Genomic DNA, 26,578 nt, shown 5'->3' on the forward strand with positions numbered 1-26,578 from the left:
TCCCCCCGAACGTATGGTGGAGTACCCCGATCCCCCCGGGAAGCCATCTTGGGCGGGAGGCGAGTCCCGGCTGGTATGCCCGAAGCGGCGTAGCCGGGGCGCGCCTTTTCCCGCCCTAGAGTGGGTTGTCCTAGACACCGAAGCCGCCAGCCACGCCCCCGGAGGCGGGCGGAGGCGGGTTTACGCCCGCCCGAAGATGGATAAAAGGAGCGACAAGCCAAAGTAGCATCCTCTTGTTCCTGTGCTCTGAAGCTGCACCTCCCCGCTGCACGTGAGCTCGAGACGGAACGAAGAGCCAATTTTGAGCGTTGTAATTTTGTCTTTGTTCTTTCAGAGAATCATCGTTCGAGAATGCCGGGCAAGAAGGTCGGAAAGCGGGTCGGTACCGATCAGATGCTCCGCATGCTCGTGAAAGACATGGCCGAGATGAAGAAACAGATGGCGGCAATGAACGGTGTAGGAGGCCCAAAGCGAATCGTCGGACCAGCATTGCCGGGAGTAGTCCCTAGCGGGAGAGGTAGAAGGTCCAAGAGGGGGGCAACTGGGGGAGAGACCCCGGTTCCCGAGGCGCCGCCGGCGCTCCCCGATACACCGACTGAGGCCCCGATCCCGGTCCCGAAGGAGGGGCAACCAATCCCTGTTGTAGTCACCCCTGTGAACGGGGAGGATATGCCTCCCGAGTTGGCTGCACAGCTGGCAGCGTGGTTGGGGAAAGATAGCGAAGGCACCACGGCGGATGACGCCAGGGCAGTAATGAGGCAGTTGCGGCAATCAAGAGAGGCCGCAAAGGCACCATGTCCTTTTGTTCCCCCGCAGGCTCCAGTGGGTGAAACCGCGGCGGGCACGAGTTCGGCAACGAATACGGTTACAGCTTCTAGTTCAGGTAAGCAGCGACTGCCGATTGCGGGGGAGGGGTCTGTACCCTCGAGAAGGGAGAAAGTGGCTCAGCATATTCCGATTGAAATCAAGGAGAGGATATGGGCTGAGAAATATGTAAACATGTTTTCTTTGCTAACTGATCAGTATGAGATCGAGCATGTGAAGGGTCAAAAGGAGTTTTTGCACCCGAGTGTTTGGCGCGCCAAGATGGCCGCTTTTAAGGTCGATGAGAACATAGGTAATTGGGGCAGAGCGTTTGGCATATTCACTTCAATTATGGGGGAACGAAGGCCTGAAATGTTGGCCGAGTTACCCGTGTACCAGACACGTATTATGGAGTTTTCTCAGTCATATGAGGGCAATCAGTGGTTTTGTTATGATAATGTTTTTCGAAAAGCCAAGGAGTTCGACACATCTCTGACGTGGGATTGTTACGACTCCATTTCATGGCAGAAAATGGAGAAATCAGGCATGTTAAAGGCACCATTGGTGGGGGGGAGCGGGGGAGAGTTTTCCCGCCATTCATCTGGGGCGCCCTTTCGGGCAGGTTCAAGTAATGAGCATCACTCGAGATCGAGTGGCAATACAGGCAAAAAAGGCATCTGCTGGAATTTTAACAGAGGAAAGTGTACGAGGCCCCAGGGGTCATGCAAGTTTAGGCACGACTGTGGGGGGTGTGGGCAATCCTCGCATCCTGAGACCATGTGCAGAGCCAAAACGGGTGATAACGGAAGTAGGGGAAGCACCAAACAGGTCTGAAATAGTCCGAGGGGCCCCTTTACCTACCCCGGTTGATACCATGGCAATGATTCCTTGGCTCAATGAATACCCGGATCATGTCTCCGCTGGGGTGTTGCGAGATGGGTTTTCGTATGGTTTCCGCATCCCAGTGGGGAATTTTCAGGGTAAGGCACAGTGTAGGAACCAACTGTCGGTCCTGCAGAATACGGCGGTGGTACAGGCGAAGATTGTGAAAGAGTTGACCCGGGGTCGGGTTGCCGGACCATTCGACACACCACCAGTTGCTAATTTTGTTTGTTCCCCCTTGGGAGTGGTCCCCAAGAAGGACCCGGGTGAGTTTCGATTAATACATAACTTGTCCGCCCCGAGAGGTCTTTCGGTGAATGATGCGATAGACCCGGAGGTATGTTCGGTGCGGTACGCATCTTTCGATGAGGCCGTCGCCATGTTGAATCGCCTGGGGCCTGGAGCGCTGATGGCCAAATCAGACATCGAGTCAGCGTTCCGGTTGCTCCCGGTACACCCAGACGATCAGCGTCTCCTTGGTTTTATGTTTCAGGGTCGCTATTACATGGATAAATGTATGCCAATGGGATGCTCCATATTTTGTGCTTATTTTGAGAAATTCAGTTGTTTTCTGCAATGGGTATTCACAAGAATGACGGGGTTTCAACATGTTATGCATTATCTTGACGATTTTCTGTTCCTGGGTGCAGCTGGGGATCCAGAATGTGCACAAGCTTTAAAAGAATTTTGTGGTCTGATGAATCAGTTTGGTGTGCCATTGGCACCAGGTAAGACGGTGGGGCCATCAACTTCGCTCGAGTTTCTCGGAATAGAGCTCGATTCACTGGAAGGTTGCTTCCGGCTGCCCAAAGAAAAGGTGGGGAGATTCAGGGCCTCCCTTGAAGCATGTATTCGGGAAACCAAGGTGAACTTGCATCAATTGCAGAAAACTGTGGGTCAGTTGAATTTTGCCCTTAGAGTAATGCCAATGGCCCGCCCTTTCTCCCGCTCGATTGCTCAAGCCATGGTGGGTCTTAAAGAAGGGCACCATCGTACGAGGCTCTCGGCCGAGATTCGCCAGGACATGCGCATTTGGTTGGCATTTCTGGCGGATTTCAATGGTCGGGTTGTCTGGACCAAGCCGGCGGTGTCCTCCGAGGAGTTGGGGCTGTGGACAGATTCGGCGGGGAGTATAGGCTTTGGCGCCATATTCGGTAATCATTGGTTGGCTCAAAAGTGGCCGTCATGGTGGCACGAGTGTGGGCTGACGAGCAACATTGCTTTTCTCGAACTGTTCCCTATTCTGGTGGCCCTACAAACATGGCCTGAGGGGTTCCGGGATCACTCTGTGGTATTCTGGTCGGATAACATGACCGTGGTTGAGTGTATCAATAGTCAGGCAGCACGATGCAAATGGATTCTGAGATTGCTTAAGGAAATTGTGTTGCTATTTATGCAATTGAACGTCCTCTTTAGGGCAAGACATGTGCCAGGAGTACTGAATCAGGCGGCTGATGCGCTTTCTCGTTTCCGTATGCAGGCCTTCTGGGGTTTTCTGCCCACAGCGGACCCGGTGTCAGCACCATTCCCCAAAGCTCTCTGGTCTCTCGGTGCCCCGAACTACAAAACCTCGTGGGAGAGAGTTTAGCACCCAGGACAAGGAAGGCATATGAAGGGGCGTTCATTTCTTATCAGTCCTTTTTGGGTTCAGCTAGGGGGGAGCTTTTGGGCCAGGAAGAGTATGTCGTAAAGTTTTTTCTGTAATTACACCAGGCAGGCAAATCGGTAGCCACGGCCCAGAGGCATCGGGCCGCCATTTCCTTCATGGCGCGGGCTCATGGGATCCAGGACCCTACTGCATCTTTCGTAGTACAGAAAGCGCTGCGTGGGTGGCAACGCCTTGAGGGTCGCAGAGTAGATGAAAGGCACCCGATAGGTCTGGAGAGGTTGGCTCTGTTATTTTCCGTTCTCCCTGCGACTTGTTCATCCCAGTCTGAAACAGTGTTATTCCGGGCCGCTTTTGCATTAGCATTCCATGGGGCTATGCGGGTAAGCGAACTGGTGGCGAGGAACAAGCAGGATACGGGGGGGGGACTGTGCCGAGAGCACGTTCTAGTTAAGGGGGATACGATGATTGTCTCGTTTCCCAGGTCCAAGACCGATCAGGGTGCGATCGGGGACAGTATAATAGTCCATCGGAGTCCCGGATCTCCCATGTGCCCCGTCGTATGCGTTGAGGAATATTTGGCGAAGAGGGCGGCATCGTGGGGGGGGACCCTGTTGAGGCACACTGATGCCACCCCACTGACGAGGTTTCAGTTCCAGCGGGTGCTGGCAATGGCAATTTCGGCCGCGGGCTGGAACCCGGGTGAATTTGGGACCCACTCCTTCCGGATAGGGGCTGCTACAGAGGCTACAGCCAGGGGTCTGAGTGTGGAAAAAGTGAAATAATTGGGGCGTTGGTCCTCGAATTGTTACAAAAGGTATGTGCGGTTGCACATGTTGTGAAGCTGTAATCATGTACTCACGCTTCTTGTTTTTGTTTGGTTTACAGTTTCGCAAGCTTACGAGGCGGGGCGGACTGTGCAGTCGACCCGACACCTGGGAACCAGCGGTCAGAGATCACCGGCTGCGGAAAAAGTGGTGTGGGTCGTGGGCCACTCATACGAGAGGCGTGCCGCGGACGTATTCAAAGCAGGTGACATGATTCACATGGCTGGGGAATACGGGTACAGGGTGACCTTCTACGGAAGGGGCGGGCTCTGTATTGACCAGTTTCAACCTTTTGTCGAGGGTTTGTTAGGGCAGACAAGGTCGCCGCCATCTATAATCATAGTGCATCTTGGGGGCAATGATTTAGTGACCACTGGTAGACGACTACTTCTCGAGGCGATACTATCCACAGTAAGTTGGTTGGCGAGAAGGGTTCCAGGGTGCACAATTGCATAGTCCCACATGATTCCACGAAAGGTGTGGCGGGGGGCGAATTCTGTGTCTGCTATAAATCATTCGGTGAAGAAGGTAAATAACAAGTTGGCTAGACTGTTTCGTACAAGTGCATTGCATTCGATTCCTCATGGTTGTATCAGGGGGGACAGTATGTATCTGGAGGATGGGGTCCATTTGTCCCGGGTGGGGAATGCTTTACTCATAGGAGACCTCGTAGCCTGGCTAAAGAGTTTACAGCATGACCTTTAGGTAGGAGTTTTTGTGGGGGGTCCGGATAGCCGGTCAACTATCCGAACTGTGGCGGTAAGGTCATGATCGGTGAGCAGTAATTGGAAGATCCCTATGGGGGGGGCGTCACCCATTACGGATGGGAGCGCCCGGGGGGAGGTGGCCATTGGCCCCTCAACGGGGAGGCGGTCCCTTCTAAGGATGGGACGCCGAAAGGAAAGGGAAGGCGGTCAAGGCCCCTCCCTGGATAGGAGGGGCTACGGGCCCCTCCTGGGAATTTCCCGGGGCCAGGACATCTGCGACGGCAGATCTGGTAAGTTGTGTGGGGTGGGGAGGGGGGTCCACGCTACCTTCTAGACACCTCACACGAGTCCTCGGACGACCTTAAAATGGCGTCGAGTTAATTGGGGCCCCCGTCAAGACAAGGGAAATTGGTATGTGCACATGAGGTACAGTCCTCTGTGTGGCCGCCCCTCACAAGTGAGGGGGTAGTTCTGGTTTAGGGATCTGACACCGGTTACGACCTTGCCATTGGCCCTTAACGTTAGGATGTACAATTTCAATTTAAGAATGTTTTGTAGGATGTTAGTATCGGCTAGGAGAACCTTTGTATTAGAAATATGTTAAGGTCAGCCAAAACATCGTTATATGGAAATGAAATTGTACATGATATGAAACTGTTATTTTAATGTTTTAATTTTGTTTCATTTTTTAATAAATACGGCCGGGAGGGTAACTCCCTCCCGCCTTCCAAAAGTTCAGAAATGTTTCCGTATTCCCATTCTTGGGGATTGTGTTGAGAGGGGGTGGCGGGTATCTCAGCCATATGGAAAGGGGCGACCAATCGGTCCCCCCGAACGTATGGTGGAGTACCCCGATCCCCCCGGGAAGCCATCTTGGGCGGGAGGCGAGTCCCGGCTGGTATGCCCGAAGCGGCGTAGCCGGGGCGCGCCTTTTCCCGCCCTAGAGTGGGTTGTCCTAGACACCGAAGCCGCCAGCCACGCCCCCGGAGGCGGGCGGAGGCGGGTTTACGCCCGCCCGAAGATGGATAAAAGGAGCGACAAGCCAAAGTAGCATCCTCTTGTTCCTGTGCTCTGAAGCTGCACCTCCCCGCTGCACGTGAGCTCGAGACGGAACGAAGAGCCAATTTTCACCCACCCACCAGCCCCTGGAGACAGCAAGTGGTTTGAAGTAAAGTTGTGATGTGGTAACTCAATTTTCTTACAGGTTACTTGGATTAAAAGTTGTGATTCATTATGCAATAAAGTGGTAACTCGATTTTCTTACAGGTTGCTTTGATTAAAAGTTGTGATTCATTGTGCAATAAAGTGGATAATTTCTTACAGTATGTTTTATCGAATAAAGTATTTGCACCAGTGTTGATCAGTGATGTTTCGACAGTTCATATATTGAGCATCTTCTGTCTTTTAGTGATTAGTCCTTTTTTAGTTAATGTCGTATTTATTTTCGGTCGGGCGGTAAGGTCATGATCGGTGAGCAGTAATTGGAAGATCCCTATGGGGGGGGCGTCACCCATTACGGATGGGAGCGCCCGGGGGGAGGTGGCCATTGGCCCCTCAAAGGGGAGGCGGTCCCTTCTAAGGATGGGACGCCGAAAGGAAAGGGAAGGCGGTCAAGGCCCCTCCCTGGATAGGAGGGGCTACGGGCCCCTCCTGGGAATTTCCCGGGGCCAGGACATCTGCGACGGCAGATGTGGTAAGTTGTGTGGGGTGGGGAGGGGGGTCCACGCTACCTTCTAGACACCTCACACGAGTCCTCGGACGACCTTAAAATGGCGTCGAGTTAATTGGGGCCCCCGTCAAGACAAGGGAAATTGGTATGTGCACATGAGGTACAGTCCTCTGTGTGGCCGCCCCTCACAAGTGAGGGGGTAGTTCTGGTTTAGGGATCTGACACCGGTTACGACCTTGCCGTTGGCCCTTAACGTTAGGATGTACAATTTCAATTTAAGAATGTTTTGTAGGATGTTAGTATCGGCTAGGAGAACCTTTGTATTAGAAATATGTTAAGGTCAGCCAAAACATCGTTATATGGAAATGAAATTGTACATGATATGAAACTGTTATTTTAATGTTTTAATTTTGTTTCATATTTTAATAAATAAGGCTGGGAGGGTAACTCCCTCCCGCCTTCCAAAAGTTCAGAAATGTTTCCGTATTCCCATTCTTGGGGATTGTGTTGAGAGGGGGTGGCGGGTATCTCAGCCATATAGAATTGAGTATTTTTGTAGGGATCAACAGAGGTCCTGATGAGTAGGCAGGAGGGGTCTGCCTATGAAACATGTCATGTCGACAAAGTAGACCACACTTGTAATTCTACTTACTAACCCCCTTTTAATGTTCCCAGCTTGCAAAACCATTAAAGTTAATTTTTTCGATTAGCCAGGGAATTTTTAACCCTTTTTTTTACACTACCATTCACGTAAATAGGTCCCTAAACTTCCTAACACATATCATTATCCTCATCACATCACATAGCCTATTGTCAAAAATATAAGTGCTCCTGCGTCACTCGTAGGTCGAAGCACGCCCCGCCCCGTAGAGGGACGGGAAGACCCCAATGATGGGAAAATGACACTATAGGATTCATAGTGTGTGAGGAGTATTTTAAAAACACACAGTGCCCTCATTCTGCCACCCGCAGAGAGGCCTAATTTTCACATTGCAGTGTATTCACGAGTTTAGAGAAATATACAAAATCATATAAAAGTAGTCACCACTCACATTGATAGAATCCCATTGTTTACAAGTCTAGCTCAGGAGGGTGATTCTATCATCTCCTCTACACTTCTCCAATTGATTTTTTGGGTTTGAGGGGTCCCCACTCGTGAAAACGTACACAAATTGGTGTATTTTGGTGCAATTTTCACACTTTATGTGATCAAGTGTGCTTCAGCCCGCCACCCTCCATTTACCTAGGATGTGGTGATACAGCCAGAGGTGCAGGCTTTCGAACTCAGGAACCTGTTTAAATTCTCTGCGTTGACTGAACATCCTCTGATTCTGGACAAATCATTTAATCTCATATGTGCCTACAACAAATGATTGTTACATTGTGTAATGTAATTGGGGTTCATGTAAAGTGCTTCAATACCTTTGGGTCCAGTTTGCATTACATAAAAACTGTACATGGAGGTTAAAAACAAAGCTTTAACATAATGAAAGACAGATAAATCCCCAATTAGTGGCTGACTTGTACAAAGTGAAACAAAATAAATCAGTATAAACCACTAAAACTGTGTAATCTTAGGCAAATATTTAATTTCACTAAAACTCAATTTTCTAAATGCACTTTCAAATATGTGAGTGCAAAGCAGCAGTTGTACAAACACCTATTAGGTTTGATTTATTAGACTATTTGTCACTGTTTGTTGAGAGCTCTTGTATTCAGGCTGCAGGCATTGTTTACAGTGCCTGGTAGTAGGTCCAAAAGCTGTTTGAATCCGTTGTCAGCGAGTCCTTGGCCTCTCAGTACAGCGCACAGAGCAGTGATCCTGTTAGCAGACAGAAACAGTTAAGCAACCAAGATTAATGCTTCCGATTCAGCACATTTTATGTTCTGTATCGAGAAAGCAAGTTGCCTAATTAAATTAGAAACTTGCTTTCTAAATATATGACATATGCCTGATATAAATGACTAAGAAAATAGGTATACTCCATGTCTAGAAAGCAAGTTGACTAATTTACTTTAATTAGGTAACTTGCTTTGTAGACACAGAGCGCTGGTCAGGATAAATGGCCTTAATGAACATTCTCAGCGACTGGAAAAGCAATGACAGTGGGGAAAAGGAAAGAGAAAGGAGGGGGAAAGGATGGGAAAGTAACCTCGACCATGACGGAGCAACATGAGAGTTCAAGATCACTTACTCTAAAAGCCTATATGTCATGTTGGTGTCCAACTGCACTTGAGGTACTTTAAACCTACATTCTTCGGCACTTCCTCTCCATGAGGTTAAGCTGGCAGCCCCTAAAATCATCTCAATGGAATGCTCTAAACAGATATGCGAGGTGCAGAAGCATGGCCTGTGCCATGACTCCACCTCACATGACTCTACCTTACAGAGCCATGAGTTGAGACTCATGACTCTGCGACGTCAGGCCCACTTGCAAATGTTGCAACCCCTCCTTTTCCAACTCGTCACCCTGTGATGACTTGGAAAGGGAGTGGTAGTGAGAGGCAGCCAATATTTGACCAGCAGCCCCAGGAGTACAGGGCGGATGCTGTGCATGCCCAGGGCTGCTTCAGAATGTGATGTTTTATTGCATAATTTGTCGGTGGTCCACATGACCCCTAAGTATTGCAGAACATGGCTGGCAGCATGTCAGCCCATAACCTGTTTTTAACATTCACTGCTGACAACTGGCACATGCGCAATAGTGCATGTGCCTTTCCAAAACTGCCTGACTGCCTGGCATCCGTTTTGGAGAATGGACTTGGCAAGCCAAGGCAATAAATACTTTAAACAAAATGTAAATTGGATGGGAATTGCTTTTTGCAGTTACAATACGTTTTGCAAATAATTGGAGGGGAGTTGCCCCTCCCCCCACCCCCAGGAACCTTCCCTGCTCCTTTAGTGGTTGCCGAGGGCGATGGAAGGGAACCTATTCGCTCTATGGATCTGATCGCATGAGTGCCTCTGGGGACATCGTATGCAGTTGCTGGGAACAGCAATGTTTCGTCTACGTCTCAGAACATATAAACAATCTGACAGTTTTGAGTTGTGTCGTATTTTAATATGGCTTTTATATTTTAATGATTTTCAATGGCTTTCTGTATGTTCTTTGCTATTAAAGAAGTGTGATACGTTTTTTAGATTTTAGCAGGGTATTTATATTTACTGGCCCTTACATCTAAGCATTTGTCTTGGGATAGCTTTTATCGACTCACGTCCAAGGAGTCGGTGTCACATGGTCGGAATAGTCCTGGTAAGAAACACCATCATTTATATGTTCATGTTTCTTAAGTGGCCTTGTCTTTTACACACAATGGCTTTTGTCATACATTTGCATGCATGGCATTGCAGGATAACATTCTCGGAATCGACATTGCTTACATTTCCACTCCGTAGGTACACCATCATGACACCTTCAACATTCAGTACAAGGGATAAAGTTCTCTGTGCAAATGTCATTGTTGCTATTGTCTGGTATGCGACAAAGCTATCAAACTAGATTAAATAATTGCAGTCTGACTGGGGTTTCGAAATGGCCAAATGGGTGCTGTTTATCATACCTACAGAACCACTTCCTTGTTTAAGGTAGAGAAGCACTCAGCTTACACTGGTCACTGCGTGCCGGAATTCGAGCTCAGCTAATTCCTGTTTACCATCACAAGCGATGTCCAGCTCTTCACCAAGACGAACAGCCTGATGACATTACTCGCAGGTAATCGGGAGTTAGACCACCTTGTAGGGATTTGGCAGATCACCCACCATAGGCAAGACTCGGTTAGGGAGAGCTAGGTAGGAGTACACTGTACCCAGTATTTATATGCCAGCATATATTCACTGCTTTAGTACAATGGTGGAATTGTTCATCTTTTCCACTGTTCTCATAATGCTAGTTATGCTACTCTTTCATTCTATTGATTAGCACAGTGCACGTATTTTATAGAAGTATCACAATGCTTCAATAAATATTGAAACTCCTTTCTGAGTATTTCTTGTGTAGTTATTTGGGCATGCATGACAGTCCAAACAAAAGGGTTCTGGATCTGTTTCCTCGGGGTATCAGGGTTGTCATGTTCTAAGGTTGCTCAAACATTTGTTACGCTGTGAGGTTAGGGGAAAGTGGGCTAGCAGGACTGTAGGCCAACATGTCCTGAGGGTGTGCATGGAATCAATCTGACACAATCATGATGTTTAGGTTGTCCGACAAATTCACAGTTTTACCAGAGAGGTACAAGCTGTACGACAGCACGACATCCCTACATTATTAACAATAAAGCATAACATCCCCTTCTGCACATGTAGGTAACCAGGCATTGCAATAAGGTTCTTGCATCATCAGTAGTAAACATTGCAGCATATCAGGAATTAGAATAACTATCAGTATTAAAATCACTTTAATTTAAAATTTGTCATTGACATCTTTAAATAAAGTATTAATTAATCTCATGGTGCCAAATACTTTGAAAGAAAGCCTTGCCAAAGTGCCATGAAGAATACTTTTCAATAAAGCATTTCTCTGTCAAGAGTCTTTAAATAAATAATTTTTAACATGTGCAATATGTCTGCATCTTTTGCACAATCTCCTACGCCGATGGACCCAGCTGATCCTCTCCCTCACCAAGGACACCCACACTGCCAAAACTAACCTTCACGAAGGAATGAAGGCCTTCGCCGAATGAATGAGGAACAGCCGACTGAAGCTGAACTCAGACAAGATGGAGGTCCTCATCCTCGGATCCACCCCCTCGCCCTGGAATAACTCCTGGTGCCGACCGCACTGGGCATATGGCCATGTCTGAACTAGGGTGGTGTGGTGTGCAAAAAAACTATGGATTTAGGCCCAGATCTCTGTACTGGGGTGAATGTACTGGAAACTATCCTGAACTACAAGGAGCAGCGCAGAGCGTAGTGCGCTCATAGGAGCTATTGCAAGCTTTTTAAAATACCCCCGTTTTGTCATTTTTGTTGGTGCTAATTTCTGCCTTCTACCCTGCTTTTAATTCGCCCACTTACTTGCTCTGTAAAATTTGAAATACACCGTGTTTGGTGTGGGTCCTTTCTCCCTCGAGCAGCACTGCGGCGGACATCTTGGGTGGGGAGTGAATGGCCCAGAAGCTTCGCACGGTCTAGTCGTCACAAGGACGCTAGACCGGTACTTAAACCGGTCATGCTGACGCGCAGCGGTCACGCGCTGCGGGCTCGCCAGAGCATCGCCGGATTCACGCCAGAGTCCAGCCCGTCGGCGCACGTCCGCGCACGGACGGGCCCCGGGGCTAGGACTTCTGACCATCGGCTAGTTTACTCGTCGGAAGAGCTGTTCCAACTTGATAATGGTGAGCAGCCATTAGACCCTGCAGTTTTAGTAAAGCTGAATAAGTATGTCATTAAACGTCTCGATAATGGCAAGCCTGGTACCAAGTCCTCTCTGTTAAAGTTAGCTAGCCTAAATACTAGGTCACTCCATAAACATTATGTGGAGATTTGTACCCTGCTTCAGGATAATGATATCGATGTCCTGACTCTATCAGAGACCTGGATGAATGATAACTCCATGCCAGATATTATTGCGGCTCTCCCAAACAAATATGACGCGATATGGCATAACCGTGCAGGAAGTGCACGGGGGGGATAGCGAGTAGCGATTCTGTTCAAAAAGAATCTGTCAGTAGTAAGATTATTGTCAGAAACAGTGGATTTATCCGATCTGTTAGGGGTAAAGATCACCTTGAATAACTCTTGCTTGGTAGTCTTGTCGGTCTACCGTCCACCTAATTCTACCCCATTATTCAATGATCTATTTGCCCCCATTATGTCTGACCTCTGCACGAGATACAAAAAAATCATGGTAGCTGGAGATTTTAATCTACATTGGGAAAATCCTCACAAGGATCTGGCTACACACCAACTGAATACTACAATGTCCTCTTTGAGCTTACAACAACTTGTGGAAGTACCCACGCACATCAAGGGTCATACCCTCAGTCTTGTATGGACCTCAGATCCAAACGTAATTCTCAGAGGTGTTCTACCATGCATATGGACCGATCACTATTTAGTGAACTGTGAGGTCCATATTGATGGACACTTAAGTGATCTGTCTCGGGGAGTCAGGAAAATCCGTAAATGGGATGAGGTTGATTTAAAAACCCTGACCGAAACATTTCCGAAAGTGGCCCGACCCTTTGGTGCTGGAAGCAACCTGGACCTGGAATACACAGATTTAACGTGGAGCTTGTGTCAAGTTATTGATCTGATAGCACCTGAAAGGACACAGCCCATCAAAGGACCAGGCAAAGGAGCTCCATGGTTCACCCCGCTCTTGCGGGAGCACAAACGGATGCTTTGGGCTTTGGAGAGAGATCCTGGAGGAAAACTAAACATGATATAGGTAGGGATCAGTATAAAGCCTCCCTTCATAGGTACAAAAAACTTATATTACAAGCAAAGGCGGAGCACTATGAGTCTCGCCTAAATAAGGTTGGGAATGTTCAGAAAGAGACTTTTAAAATTTTATCTGAGCTGAGCAAGAAACCGGAAAGCTCAGAAACTACTATAGATTGTAATACCTTTCAGGGATATTTCCTAGAGAAAGTGGAGAACATCATCTCGGAAACAAAAAGTAATACGGTCAATGGACTTGTCCTACACCTTGATCTCCATAATTCCACGGACTGTACTATCGTGGAGTTTCCAGAGATTGATGTGTTGAGCTTGGAGCAATTGATGAGTAGAACTAAATCTGGTTCCCCAGCAGACCCATGCCCCCTAGTGTATTTCGTGTGGCACGTCCCATTTTGGAGGAGCGTATCATTTCTCTCCTTAATAGATCTTTAGGAACGGGGTATCTACCTGTTGAATTTAAGGAAGCACGAGTTAGGCCCCTGTTAAAGAAACCCGGCGCGGATCCTGCGGTCTTGAAGAACTATAGACCAATCTCCCAGCTGCCCTTTCTTTCTAAGATTTTAGAACAGCATGTCCTGAAGTTTCTATCTCTTCACGTGGAGTCTCATTGTTTACTCCACGAGCGACTGGCAGGGTTTCAAGCACATCACAGTACCGAGATGGTGATGCTCTCGGTGCTGGATGAATTATGAGGCATGGCTGATATTAAGAAACAGAGCGCCCTGATTCTTTTAGATCTGTTGGTGGCGTTCGATACTGTCAGCCATGCCCTGCTCCTGGAAAGACTAAACAACTTCGGGGTTAAAGGCGTAGCTTTTAACTGGCTGAAATCCTTTCTTTTGGGAAGGACACAGAGGATACAACTGGGGGATTTGATATCAGACGTGGGGACTTTAGAGTGTGGGGTGCCTCAGGGCTCCGCATTGTCCCCACTACTGTTTAATCTATACCTTCAACCTCTGATTGCATCTCTGGCCAGTATGGGCTGCAGAGTTTTTAATTACGCTGACAATACTCAGCTTGTACTGAATATCGATAACACTGAGGCCGCGCAGCTTCAAGCGCAGAATATCCTGAGGTATAGGGTCGGGTGGATGGCGAGAAATCTGCTGAAGATCAATCCAGACAAGACTGAGGTATTGGTAATTCCATCTACCACCTCACCTTGGAGCGATCTTTACTGGCCCCAGGAGTTAGGGCTAACTCCGAAGCCAAGTGCAAATGTAAAGAGCTTGGGGATTAAGCTGGATTGTGATTTGTCAATGGGCAGCCAAACTTCCGCTGTGGTTGGGAGCTGCACGAACATCATCAGGCAGTTACGTAAGCTAGCACCCGTTCTTTCTCAGGCCATGCTGCGAACAATTGTAGCGGAGACCATCATGTCAAGAATGGACTATGGGAATGTCCTTTATTTAGGCCTCCCTAAAACTCTGATGAACAGATTGCAGGTTGTGATGAACGACGCGGCGTGACTGATTTTTAGACTCCCCAGAAGGACCAAGGCTTCTCCCCTATTACAGAGCTTACATTGGCTCCCCATAAAAGAGAGGGTAGAGTTCAAGAGTCTATGCATGGCCCATAAGTCAATTTATGGCCATGTATTTGTCTATATTATAGACCGTCTGGAAGTGTATAGTCCAAAAGGAACACTTAGATCTTCTGATTCTCAGTTGCTGATCTGCCCTCGGTACAAACTGGTAACCAAGGGAGAGAGAGCCTTCTCTGTCTTGGTCCCTCAGCTATGGAATAAGCTGCCTGGGGGGCTATGCAGAGAGGTGAATCTCCTGCGGTTTAATAAGTCCCTAAAGACATTGCTGTTTGGGAGGGTCCTGGGTGCAATGTAGGCTGGCTGCTGCACTATCTCTTTGTGTTGTACGTAGTTATTGTATGAATTCCATCGATTTCCGAGCGCCTAGAGACCTGTAGGTGATTGGCGCGATATAAATCCAACATAACAATAACAATGTATGACATTGTTCTGCATACTGTCCATCAACTGTGGTTTTTGCATTTGTCACCCCGAGTGGGATGGGTATGCTCAGACGTGAGTCCCATGCTCTCCACACCACTGGATTCAAGCAAGCCGGGCTGAAGACGGCTGGAATGCCAGAAACCAGTCCTCAGAAACTCGTTTCCGGTCCAGGGAAGGCATGGCTTGGCAGTTCGGGCCGGAATGTTTCCATGAGGCACAGGGTCAGACTGATTTGCATATGGCCATGTCTGAACTGGGGTGGTGTGGAGTGCAAAAAAACGATGGATTTAGGCCCAGATCTCTGTACTGGGGTGAATGTATGACATTGTTCTGCATTCTGTCCATCAACTGCGGTTTTTGCATTTGTCACCCCGAGTGGGATGGGTATGCTCAGACGTGAGTCCCATGCTCTCCACACCACTGGATTCAAGCAAGCAGGGCTGAAGACGGCTGTAATGCCAGAAGCCAGTCCTCGGAAGCTTGTTTCCGGTCCAGGGGGTAGCATGGCTTAGCAGTTCGGGCTGGACTGTTCCAATGAGGCTCAGGGTCAGACTGATTTGCATATGGCCATGTCTGAACTGGGGTGGTGTGAAGTGCAGAAAAACGATGGATTTAGGCCCAGATCTCTGTACTGGGGTTAATGTATGACATTGTTCTGCATTCTGTCCATCAACTGTGGTTTTTGCATTTGTCACCCCGAGTGGGATGGGTATGCTCAGATGTGAGTCCCATGCTCTCCACACCACTGGATTCAAGCAAGCCGGGCTGAAGACGGCTGGAATGCGAGAAACCGGTCCTCGGAAGCTTGTTTCCGGTCCAGGGAAGGCATGGCTTGCCAGTTCGGGCTGGACTGTTCCCATGAGGCACAGGGTCAGACTGATTTGCATATGGCCATGTCTGAACTGGGGTGGTGTGGAGTGCAAAAAAACGATGGATTTAGGCCCAGATCTCTGTACTGGGGTGAATGTATGACATTGTTCTGCATTCTGTCCATTAACTGTGATTTTTGCAACTGCTCTGGGAACAGCTCCAACACCCACCGACCACACACTCAACCTAGGGTTCATCCTCGACTCCACCCTCTCCATGACTAAGCAGGCCAATGTCGTCTCTTCCTCCTTCATCAACACCCTACGCATGCTCCGCAAGATCTACAAGTGGAACCCCACTGAAATGAGAAAACGGTCACCCAGGCCCTCGTCAACAGCAGGTTGGAACACGGAAACTCTCTCTGCGCAGGAGGCTCGGCCAAACTTCTGAAACGGCTTCAACGCATCCAGAACGCCTCTGCACGCCTGGTCCTCCACATCCCTCGCTGTAGCCACATCACACCCCACCTGAGAGACCTGCACTGGCTCCCCGTCAACAAGAGGATAATCTTCAAGATCCTCACCCATGCACACAAGGTACTCAACAACACCGGACCAGCGAACCTCAACAGCAGACTCAGCTTATACACCCCCACCCGCCAGCTTCGCTCCGCCGACCTCACCCTCGCCACAGTCCCCGCATCTGAAGAACGACCTACGGTGGCAGATCATTCTCCCACCTCGCCACCAAAACCTGGAACACCCTCCCCATCCTACAGCAGACCCAAGACCTGCTGACCTTCAGAAGACTCCTCAAAACCTGGCTCTTCAAGCAGTAGCAGTAGCAGCATTCCCCGTCCCCCAGCGTCTTGAGACCCTCATGGGTGTGTAGTGTACTTTACAAATGCTATGATTGATTGATTGATAGGACCCAGAACCTGTAGCCATAAGCTTAGCCCTCCCAGCTTTAAAGGTCCTGCTCCAGCCCAGGGAGTGTTTGAAAAGCCAAGGAAATCCTGTGCTGGACCTCCATTGAGATACTCTGGCAACTTAGGGTCAGTACTTTGGAGACCTCCATGTGGGGAGCTGTGGTGCTCCGGCAGCTACCCTGTGCTCTTTTTATAGTGTTGATGGTGACCCCACCGTCCTAGGGCCACCAAAAGTAGGGGAAGTGAAATTAGTGAATTTCAGGTCTGCAGAGCATTATGGGGTTCTCCCTAGAGAGTTTACAAATTGACTTCAGCCACTTCTCCATGATGAGCCACTAGGCCTCGCGCTGAGAGTATTCTGCTTAATTCAGAAACTCTGTCCATCACCACCCCTTGTTGTTAAATATTTTGTCCACCCTAAGCGTGGAAGGGTATACTCAGATGTGAGTCCCTTGCTCATTGCACCATCAGGATTCAAGCAAGCCGGGCCGACGACGGCTGAAATGCCAGAAACCGGTCCCCGGAAGCTTGTTTCCTTCCCAGTGTAAGAATTGGCTTGGTAGTTTGGTTTGCCCTGTTCCCATCATGCACTGGGACAGGAACAGACTAATTTGCATATAGCCAGGTTCTGAACTGGGATGGTGCAGTGAGCTAAAAAACGGTGTTGGATCTGGCCCTGATCTCTTGACTGGGTGAGAGTATTCTGCTTAATTCAGAAACTCTGTCCATCACCACCCCTTGTTGTTAAATATTTTGTCCACCCTAAGCGTGGAAGGGTATACTCAGATGTGAGTCCCTTGCTCATTGCACCATCAGGATTCAAGCAAGCCGGGCCGACGACGGCTGAAATGCCAGAAACCGGTCCCCGGAAGCTTGTTTCCTTCCCAGTGTAAGAATTGGCTTGGTAGTTTGGTTTGCCCTGTTCCCATCATGCACTGGGACAGTAGCAGACTAATTTGCATATAGCCAGGTTCTGAACTGGGATGGTGTAGTGAGCTAAAAAACGGTGTTGGATCTGGCCCTGATCTCTTGACTGGGTGAGAGTATTTTGCTTAATTCAGAAACTCTGTCCATCACCACCCCTTGTTGTTAAATATTTTGTCCACCCTAAGCGTGGAAGGGTATACTCAGATGTAAGTCCCTTGCTCATTGCACCATCAGGATTCAAGCAAGCCGGGCCGACGACGGCTGAAATGCCAGAAACCGGTCCCCGGAAGCTTGTTTCCTTCCCAGTGTAAGAATTGGCTTGGTAGTTTGGTTTGCCCTGTTCCCATCATGCACTGGGACAGGAACAGACTAATTTGCATATAGCCAGGTTCTGAACTGGGATGGTGCAGTGAGCTAAAAAACGGTGTTGGATCTGGCACTGATCTCTTGACTGGGTGAGAGTATTCTGCTTAATTCAGAAACTCTGTCCATCACCACCCCTTGTTGTTAAATATTGTGTCCACCCTAAGCGTGGAAGGGTATACTCAGATGTGAGTCCCTTGCTCATTGCACCATCAGGATTCAAGCAAGCCGGGCCGACGACGGCTGAAATGCCAGAAACCGGTCCCCGGAAGCTTGTTTCCTTCCCAGTGTAAGAATTGGCTTGGTAGTTTGGTTTGCCCTGTTCCCATCATGCACTGGGACAGGAACAGACTAATTTGCATATAGCCAGGTTCTGAACTGGGATGGTGCAGTGAGCTAAAAAACGGTGTTGGATCTGGCCCTGATCTCTTGACTGGGTGAGAGTATTCTGCTTAATTCAGAAACACTGTCCATCACCTCCCCTTGTTGTTAAATATCGCGCTGGTGGCTGGCTTTGTCCTTCTTTAATTTCAACTGAGGGGGGGGGTTTCCCACACAGGAACCCCGCATGCCATGGCTCATTGGGGAGAGCCTATGGATCCCACGCCTGGCTGCCCCAGCCGGCCCCCACACAGGCAGCCTCTACTCTACTGCCCGTGGTAAAGGGTATCACTCTACCCCCTGCTACCTGCGATTGTGGCTGCCCGCTCCCCCAGACATGGGCCACTGGGAGCAATATAGGCCACCACAGATGGGAGCAGTGTGGTCGCACTCCACCTGCCCTTCTCCTCCATTGGGGCTCAGACTAGGGAGTCTTGGCCCTTGGTGTCCTTCACAGGGGTGATGATGCTCCCCACCTCCTTGTGGTGGGGGCCGGGTTAGGTTTCAGGGCCCCTGTGATACAAAAAAACTGAGTTTACGATCCCCAGGTCTTCTTAGTGCTTCAAAGGTAGCTTGTAGGAGGTATTAAATTGCCCGGCAGCGTAGCTCCACATACTCCAGTTCATGCTGGGGTGTGGGTCAAGGCTCAAATTCTTCTCCTTCTGATGTCTTAGATCCCGTTGGGCCATTTTGATTGTTCCTGGGCTCAATGTGCTCCTGGTAGAGTATCCTTGTCACCTGGTGCACTCTCCTCAGGCCTTCTGTCTTCTGAGGTGGCTAATGTTACAGGGAGCTGGGTCCACTGGCTCCCTTCACAAGCCTTGCTCATTTATCTCTTCTGGAGCTTCTCTCTTTCTTGGTGCTGAAGTCTAGCCTTTCCCCAAATAGTCCTTAGGGTGCGTAAGGGAACCAGTTCCCCTGGTCCTGGGGAGATCCCTAGGTAAACTGTAGTAAGATTCCTTAGTCCAGGTGGATGTCCGGGGGTTTCCCCTTCCAGTTGTCCTTGGCTGCTGCTTTCAGTCATAGTGCCCAGCAGAAAAACACAACCAAGAGACAGTCTCTCCCTTGCCCAAGACCTTTTAAATGGGGACGGAGGCTTGCAGAAGCAAGACACCTCTGGCCTAGCCTAGGGTGCGACATCACCTCTCTGCCCCATCCCAACCCACCTGCACGGCATGCTGGGACATTTGAAGATGGAGTCACCCAGGGCTCACTAGTCATATCTTCTCTGGTGCCTCAGCTCCGCCCCTTGCTGACTTTACTGGCAGAGCCTTTCCCACCTAATTCTCAAAGGGTGAGCCCCCTACCGTGTTTGCATCAATTGTTTGTGCTTCCTCCTTTGGTCAGTGGGTTTGGGCTGGCCCATCCCTGGTACAGCATTACCGCTAATTGATGGATGCAGATCCCTCAACCCCAGCCCTTTCCCACTCAGGAGCTTGGTGAAGCACTGTTAATTGCTCCCGTTGTGTGGGGTGGGCTTTATTCCTGCTGCTGAAGAGAAATATAATTAACTTAGCACAGCAGCGTGACAAAACGCCTGAGCTCTGATCCTGAGTGTGCCAGAGAAATATGACAACCGTGGATGACGCATAAGCTGTACAGATAATTTCAGTTGCCTCAGTCATGTGTATATGGCAGTAGCCATCTATTCAATCACATGCCACTTAAGACATCCCATAGTAATACGCTAAGGCACATCCTGGTCACCCCCTTAAACTGATAATATGATGGAAGGGTCTGGCCTCATATGAAATACTATCAGTATATCTAGAGTATTGAATATATTCTCACCTCGTAGTTGGGCTCACTCGAATTTATAGCTCATGTCGCATGGGCTATATAGGACTTCTCGTTTCAACGAGATGTGTATTACACTTAGGTTGTGATCTAAAATTGTTAGAAAATAAGGGGCAGATTTATGAAGGGCTTGCGCCACGTTTACGCCGCCGTTGCGTGACGCAACGGCGCGGAAACGTGGCGCATCCCTGCGCCCTATTTACAACGTGACGCATCTAGGAGATGCGTCACGTTGTACAGCACTGCGCCATGAGGAGGCGTTCCTGCGCAGGGGGGGGCGTTCCTGCGCAGGAACGCCTCTTGAAAGTGGCTGAGTGAAATCTATGAGATTTCACTCAGTCACTTTCAGGGCAATGCTGCGTCAAAACCCTGCGCCTGCTTGAAGCAGGCGTAAGGCTTGAGGCAGCATTGAAAGAATAGGCCCCCCCAGAGCATTGCTGGAGCTGCGTCGCGCTTGCGACGCAACTCCAGCAATGCGCCACATTTCCGGCACAGATGCGACACGCATCTGTGCCGTTTTTGCCCCATGGTGCGCCGCATCATAAATGCGGCGCACCATGGGTGGCGTAGCTGTGGCGCACTGTGGCGCATGTTAACTGGCGCATCCCTCGGGATGCGCCAGTGAACATAAATCTGCCCCTCCGTCTTTCGACATAATCCTTGCCTACATTCTTGCCTACATTCTTTGAAAATATTCCTGAAATTGAGTACTTGCTAACCACAATGTACAACTTCTCCCTGTTTTAATCTTCAACTCGCGAGCAGCAAAAAAGAAAAAAAAACTTCCATTCTGGGCTACTTATATTTATCTGCTTATGTGATCTGTGAGATGTGAAATCTACGTCAGATAGATGCCTAAAATGATTAAAAATTGAGAATCTAACATGATCCTAGTCACCACTATTTATAAATACTTCTTAATAGGGTACTGCCTAACCCACAACATATCACTTACCTCTCCTGAAATCTGTTCGATCTTTGACCCACCGAGGGTTCAAAGGAAAAGATGCATCCGTCCAGAGCCGCTATTTATTAAGTTTTACGCTCTAATTCAACTGTTTTGCATTACCGCGTCAAAGGAATGTCCTGTCATGAACTTCGAAATAGGACTCTTCACGGTCTCAGTTCTGCATACCAGGAAACTAGCCTATCCTTAACATAGACCATTTATGTTACGCTTCCTTTCATCTCATGTTTCCTTGCTGTCTTTATGTTTTCATTAGTCACAAAATCGAAAAGCTTTCCTTACAAATAAACCCTAAACATAAGCCCACACAGAAGACACACACCAGTATCTATATAAGTAACTGCTCCGAAACTCCAATATTGACTCCTTATCCTATGGTATACAATGTCACATAATAGGCGCCATCCTTACTTCAGGCAAAGCTGCATCAACGACCTTACCAATATGGATTTGTGTCAGAGCTCATTTAAATGAACATATTATCTACTTGTAATTTATATAAAACTAGAAAAGTAAACATAAATGGGCCCATATGTATCTTGGAAAAAACTGAAAACTTAATACCAATAATTTGTTATAGAAACGACTCTATTTCACTGCAAGATTCATAGCAGCAATTCATTATCAACGGGACAATGGTAAACTCCAACTCTTTAACATTGGTCAATAGCTCCCAGAGAGGTAAAGTTAAAACATTTAATTTTATTTTGAAATATTACTGGACATCTTACCACCCGGTTCTTTTCCTAAAAATGTAATTCATTCAGTCATATAAAATACAGACATAATTGGGGTGCAGTGAGCTCAAAACATCGTTAGTCCCCAGTTTCACTACCCTAGCTGCACTAACCATAGCTGCATGTCTGCTTTAGTATCTCTCAGTTCCCCATTGTGCCTGTATTTCTTTCTCTCATCCACCTTCTCCCTATTACTCTATCCGTCCTTTCCCCTACGTCTTTCTTCCCCTCCTTTGTCTCTCCCATAATATTCTTCCTCCCGTCTCTCCATGACATCTTTTTTTTAGGCATCTTCCTCTTTCTTTGCCCCTTATACTTGCCCCAATCCCCTTTCTCTTTCTCTCATTACTACCTCGCTTTTATGACATAATATCAAGTTCAAAAATAGTATGGCAGAAATAATGTAGAAATAATAATTTTAATTTACATGCGTAGAACCATAACGTTCAAAAGTATTCAGTACAAAAATATAGTGAACAAAAAATAAATATCAACATTACGTCGCCAAGTCTTCATATTTAAAAGTATTTAGGGTTATAACACAAATATTTAACTTTAAAAAATGACATACAAATTAATGTATATATAGCAAAAAACGAAATATTTTTTAAAAATTAAAAAAAAATATTTTGCCATTGTGTAAATATAGTATGCGATATTCTGTCCCACAATATTATTGTTATCACAAGTATTTTGAGTCTATACTTCGGTCTCATTTGATGGTCATTCACCCTATCCTGTGCCCCTAGTTTGTCACTTTCCCTCATCTGCTTTTCTATCTTTTGCCCTATTCTTTTCTTTCATCACTGTCGTTTCTCTCCAGTTCTCTATTTTACTCTTCTCTTTGCTGCCCGACCCATCTTCCCTGAAGAGTAAATACGGGCAATCTCTGTGTTTACAAAATACCTCTAAAGTAACTTCAGTCAGTGCACGTCAGCTGAGCCCTTTTCCAAAACTGGGCCCGGAGGCCCCTCCACCGACGGCACTACTGAAAGGAAAGTAAGTCCCTGCAGCTAAATTATTTAAGCATTTTGCAACTCGTTTTGTTAGTAGGGTGTTAGAATTTAGTCATAAGGACTTTTGAAGGCACGTGTCTATGGGAGCTAGTGCCGGATGCACGTCCCTATTTTGCATGTGCAAGCAGGCATGCAACCGTTTGCGCATGCAAACTACAGAAGGGTTAGGTACTAACTCTATTTAGCAACACGCAATTTATTTGCGACTCGCTAAATAGGATTAGCGACTCGCTATTAGGAAGGGGCGTCTTCCTAATAGTGACTCTGAGCCCTATGTATAACTGTTTTGTGACTGGAATTGCGGTCGAAAAACAGTCGCAGTTTACCACCCTTCTCAGAAGGGTGGCAAAGCACTAGCAAAAGAGAAGGGGTCCGCAGTGGACCCCTTCCCCTTTGTGAATGCAGGGGAAAATATTTTTAAGGACCACTACCTGCCCTTAAAAAATGAAACAAAAACGTTTCATTTGCCTTTTTTAGGTCTCGCCTGACCAGCGCATTCTCTGATCTGGCGAGACTTTTAGTGAGGACTTCAAAAAATGCTACCATGGCCGGCCTACAGCTTACATGCATGTTCGCGGGCGCGCGCTAACTAGCAGAGGCGCCATATAGATTTCCTCGTCATGCTCATTAGGCACGCTCGCGCAGACAACTCCCGGGCTTGTTTTAATTTGCAGAGCGAGCGCCTGCTTGTTTAGCATGGGTTGGTGTGATACAAATTTTCACTCTTGTAGTTTGTCGTCTCTTTCATTTGCTCCCATAGGTTCCATGTTCTTTACTTTTCGTAATTTAATGTCTCTTTCATTTGCTTCTGTTGATTCTTTTCTCCTTGTAGATTTGCCTGGTTCCAGTTTTTCACGCAAATGCGCCCTTCCATTTTTTTCCTCCACGTAGTTCCCAAATGCAAAGGTTCTTTCCTATTTCCTTTTGTCTCCACAAGCCTTCCCGTTTCATATTTTCTTCGTGGACAGTCTTGTCTGTTGATTAATGCACGTTATATTTTGTTGCCACTCTCGTTCTCTGTCCATTGACTGTCTGTGACTTCCAGTGTCTTTCTGTTCCGTAAAGGTATCCAGCTTCTCCTATTAACACATTTCTCCCTTACTTCTGCACACTGCTTCTCAGCCCCTCTGCCCCATGTGGATGTCTCCTCGGGCTGGGTTGCCCCCTTCACTGCTCTCCCACCAGGGGGAGGGCGGGACTGGGTCAGAGGTCCTGGTGGTTGACCCTTTGTTCTGTGAGCGTTTGCATTTTTTAGCTCTCCCGGTGTTGCTGGGGCCGTCTCGTCGTCTCTGAAAATGGAATCTTTCTGAGACATCGGTGGCACAGAGGGGGCCCTGCTGCCCTCCTCTCGCCCTTGGCAGCCCCTTTGCCTTGTCCACGTCTATAGGTGCTTGTTCAACACACCTGCGGCCCTTCAGCCTGTATGATAAAATGGCCGTTCTTCGAACACTCACGGCCGCATCCTAGGCCCGCAATATTTGCTAGTTGAAGGGCGCTGACACCCCAGGGTTGGGTCTTCGTGGTACATCATCCGTGCTCGCCATGGATTCTCCACCTCTCAGTCTTGCTGCACATTCCACCGTTTGTGCACATTCCTTCAGTGGTCAGATCGCCCACTCTTCGGCGGTGGATGTGCCCTCCTGCTATCCAAAGCTGGTGGCAGCTTCCTTCATCCGAACCCCTGCAAACACATAGCCAGCGTTGTACAGATAAGCATGTGTGTATGTCAACAGGGATGCAACAGTCTGTGGGTGCGGATGTGTGCACGTACCTGTGCAGACAGCCGAACAGGGTCTGCTCCTAGGCTTTCGGTGCTATGGGCTTTTAGAATGTACCAGTATGTATGTATGTATGTATGTGTATGTGTATATGTATACATATATATATATATATATATATATTCACTGAAAAAACCATAGGTTTCACACCAGTTATAGTTAGCTGGAAATTTTACTGATATAAAACCATTGAAATTCCCACGTTATAGTTAGTCGGACTCACTATAACTTGCGCGTGCAATGCACTGCTGATGACATCACATATTACATCACTCATGACATGGTCAGTGACATCACTCATGACATCACTGATGACACCATCCTTGTGACACAGTCACAGACCTCCTCTCAGTGTAAAGTAACCCTTGAGACACATATTCAAAAATAGAAACTGAAATTTTTAAAAAATGGACATACCTATATCAGTTACAACAAGCAATTCTGTACTTCCACTATCTATATACACATCCACTCATTCACCAACAGTTCTATATAGTCACTCATACATATACTCACTCATCATATGAAGAGATACACCTATACATCCTGTTACACACCGACATTCATCCAAAAGTTACTCACACACATATTCACACGTGCAAATAAACTATTGAACAACCATTTATTTGAATATAGAGTTATACACACACTTCCACCTTACTTCTACTGAAAATTACACATATTTATTCTCTCAAACAATCACTTATAGAAACACATACTTATTTAAACAGGAAATCTTACAATCTCTTACTCTCACATATACTCACTTATATACATCAATATTCATATATACTAGATTAAAACATATGTAGTTACTGATAAAGACACTAGTGAGACAGTCATTCACTCACTAACAAACACATATAGACACTCATCCACCCATACAGTCCTGTACATATGCTGTCTTCAAAACACATACAAACAAAGAGTCAGTCACTCATGCATCTATGTGCTAAGTAATACCTCCACCAAACCATATAGACACTCATACTGATACTACTAAAAATATCAAATAACCCATATACATACGCATGTAGCTACTTATCAACACATGTAGCCACTTATACACAAAGTGAAACACTAATATATGTATTTAAATATTTAAACATAACTCACTAATATTTATTTTTCAGAAAGACACATATTCACTGGATGGTGTCATCAGTGATGTCATGAGTGATGTCACTGACCATGTCATGAGTGATGTAATATGTGATGTCATCAGCAGTGCATTGCACGCGCAAGTTATAGTGAGTCCGACTAACTATAACGTGGGAATTTCAATGGTTTTATATCAGTAAAATTTCCAGCTAACTATAACTGGTGTGAAACCTATGGTTTTTTCAGTGAATTTAATAGGTTTTTTAAATGCTAATTCCTAACTATAACTGGTGTGAAACCTATGGTTTTTTTCAGTGAATTTCAAAGGTTTTTTTAATGCTAATTCCTAACTATAAGTTTCACTTTATAAATAAGACTGTTAGCACTCTAGTTGTTCTTTTTAACACTCTGGTACATTCTGTCATTGGGCTACAGTTGGGCTACATCTAGTTGAATTTTGGGCTACATTTACAATTTTTGATCTCTGGTGGCCATCTTTGGGCTACATTGGGCTACTTTGGGCTACATTTGGGCTACATTTTGGCTCTAACATATATTAAGCCCAATGTAGCACAATACATATTTTTATAAAGTTAATTTTTTTACAAACCACTTCAGAATAGGGCTACCTGTCTCTACAATTATCCCATTTTTTTTTTTTTAATTTTTGGGGGGAGCGCTCCCAGAGCGCGCCCCGGAGTGCGCCCCGAAAAGCGTATTTCTGAAAAGCGCCCCCGGGCGCGCTCCGGGGAGCGTCCCGTGAGCGCCAATATCGCAAACGAAAACATGATCGTGACGTATCGCGTAGCCGCGACCGCGTGATACGCACGGCGTAAGCGCACCCGGAAGTACTCGAGCGAATACGATCGCACAACGTAAACTTCCGACGCGCTTACGCTGCGCGCC

General features: G+C 47.3%; 1 pseudogene; it reads left to right on the forward strand.

Moving 5' to 3' along the window:
- The first annotated feature begins 12,302 nt into the window (after positions 1–12,302).
- On the forward strand, positions 12,303–13,587 carry LOC147679727 (uncharacterized; annotated as a pseudogene).
- The last annotated feature ends 12,991 nt before the right edge of the window (positions 13,588–26,578 follow it).

The sequence above is a fragment of the Lissotriton vulgaris genome, chromosome 11 (genome assembly GCF_964263255.1).
Source record: "Lissotriton vulgaris chromosome 11, aLisVul1.2, whole genome shotgun sequence".
Lineage (NCBI taxonomy): Eukaryota > Metazoa > Chordata > Amphibia > Caudata > Salamandridae > Lissotriton > Lissotriton vulgaris.